Raw genomic sequence first — 2,792 nt, forward strand, 5'->3', positions numbered from 1 at the left:
GATCAGGAACACCGTTACATTACTGTTATTTTAGGCCCTGTGCTATGATCTTACTAAAGCTATGTTTAAACAAGCTCTCTCTAATTTTTTTCCAAAATAATATCTAAAACTGTACACTGAGCACACAAGACCATTTTTTTATTTGTTGCATTTATTTAGCAGCATGACAGTGAAGAGAACAGAAGAAAGCTGGGACAAAGAGGAGCAGCGAGCAGCTCAGGGCCTCTGCATCATTAACCTTTCAGGATGTAGATCACAACAGTGACCTAAACCAGTGCCCCATGTTCATCTAGCCCTCTCTATGTGCAGACAATAATACTGAGGAATACTATCATGTTCCCGTCCATCCACTCAAGGAGTCGACATAATCTGGTGTTGGTTATGCAGCCTCAGAGCAAACTATTGGAGAGTTAATAAGGGAATTATTTACTGTTTTAATGTCTCGAGTTGTTTTAAAAACACCTTTGTCATGTTTTCATTATTTTAAGCAAATCATGATGAAAATAATTAGCAAAATCATGGATCCTGGTGTTAATTTAAAGAGCAAAGCTTCAGCAAATCAGACACCACAAATAAACAAATTTACTGCAAATGAGTGAGCCCCAGTATAACCTGATTGTTCCTTGCAGTGGGTATTTAGTCAAATGTGTGTGTGCATGCGTGTTAATTGCGGACTAAATAATGCAGAGCTTAAATTTAAAAGAAGACAGAATAAAAGAGGCTACATCTTAAAACTGAATAATACAAACAAAGCAATGCTGAGAGGAGATATGGGTGTCCGTCTGATCTCATTCTGTCTTGTGTTTTACAGCCAGCGAGGCCAGGCTCAGGAGCAGGATGGTAGTTTTTCCCAGAAGCACCCAGAACCACAGCTGACCCTTCAGACCTGCATGGACACAGATGAATGTACACTGGGTTACATAAAATCCCTCAGAAGCTAAAGAGCGCACGCAGAGACGAGCCGCATTTAGAGGGGAGCGATAGATTAGCATGTATAGCACACAGACATGAAGGAAACATTTGACTTTCTCCTCATCTCTCAGTCTGAGTGTGTTTTCCTGTGCAGGGGTTGGAATGGATAGTGAAGTGTGAACCCCCAGGGAGGGAGAGGGGGAAAAGCCAACACATACTGGGAGAGAAGTCTGAGCCTCTGCACTGCTCTTTGGAAACTGTAAAAAACTGAAAGACTGAAAAAATCAGCACTAAAAATAAAGAAACAGCAGCTACTGTGGAAATCCTGCTCTGTGTGAGACTTCCAATCACACGTTATAACATATTAGTCCTGACTCTGATGAGCACAATCAGTGACATCAAACTGATAACGTGCTTGTGAGCGCTCACCTGCTGCATTGTGGGTCTGCTGGGTGCAGTTACACTTTGGGCTGCTGATGGTCAAGGAAGGTGGTTTTCCTGTGAAGTTATCTGGACAGAGGAGTGTTAATCAGACCAGGAATAAGTCATGATAGCCTAAAAACAGTAATACACACTGTTCACATGTTCCAAACTGGGTTTTCTGGAAAGCTGGAATGTGAATGCACTTTCCTGGAAAACACTTTGGATTAACCTCTGTTGTTCTAAATGGGATCAATAAATAAATTCACTTTACAGTTCACACAAAAGTGTTATTACAGTCTGCCTTTTTCAATGATCATTTAATAAAATATTAATATTAATATAACATGCTTCAGTGGGCTGATCACTTTTTGGCACAACATGTGCTCAGACACAGAGAGAGACGGATGTGCACGGGACCAGCTTGTTGCTGGAAAATAACTATAAACTTGAGAAACTGAGCAGATATCCATACCGGAGATCTGCATGGACCTTGGAGAAACGGACCTGATTTGTTGTGAACACTTTGGACTTTGGAACCATCGTGATCTGCACGGGCGCGGAGGAAGCGGACAATATCCTCTCTGAGAGTTGAACATTAGAAGCGTGCTGGCTTTTTTTGTGGGATCGTGAGACCTGGATCTCTTCCTGACGAGGAAGATGGCGAGCTGTTCCCTTTGAACCGAACCACAGCCATTCCGAGTTGGCCCAGAAGGGCAGGTTGCTCTTCTCTCACGAAGAATTGCAGCAGAGCGGTTGGACAAAATCACACCCATCACAGACTTTTGACCTTTTGGATTTGACTTGACTGAACACTGACTATAAAGCCGGCAAGACTTATAGGGTTACCGGGGCCCCGCCCTGGAGCCAGGCCCAGGGAGGGTGCCCAAGGGCGAGTGTCTGGTGGCCGGGCCTTAGTCCATGGGGCCTGGCCGGGCACAGCCCGAAAAGAGGACATGGGCCCACACTCCTGCAGGCCCACCCACCCACAGAAGGCGCATTGGGTGCATTGGGTGCCGGACGGCGGCCAGGAGCGGAGGCCCTGGCGGACTGATCCCTGGCTACCAAGACTGGCAATAGGGACATGGAATGTCACCTCTCTGGTGGGGAAGGAGCCTGAGTTAGTGCGTGAGGTTGAGAGGTACCGGCTAGATATAGTCGGGCTCACCTCTACGCATGGCTTGGGCTCTGGAACCAGTCTCCTGGAGAGGGAATGGACTCTGTCTCAGTCTGTAGTTGCCCCTGGTGAGAGGTGGTGGGCTGGGGTGGGTACTCTAATATCCCTTCGGCTTGCTGCCGGTACGTTGGGGTTCTTCCCGGTGGATGAGAGGGTTTGTTCCCTGCACCTTAGGGTCGGGGAACAGGTCCCAACTGTCATCTGCCAAGTGGCAGTTCAGAGTACCCAGCCTTCTTAAAGACCCTGGGGGGGGGGGGGGGGGGTGCTGGAAGGTGCTCCACCT

This window comes from Rhamphochromis sp. 'chilingali', assembly GCF_963969265.1.
Source record: "Rhamphochromis sp. 'chilingali' genome assembly, chromosome: 16".
Classification (NCBI taxonomy): domain Eukaryota; kingdom Metazoa; phylum Chordata; class Actinopteri; order Cichliformes; family Cichlidae; genus Rhamphochromis; species Rhamphochromis sp. 'chilingali'.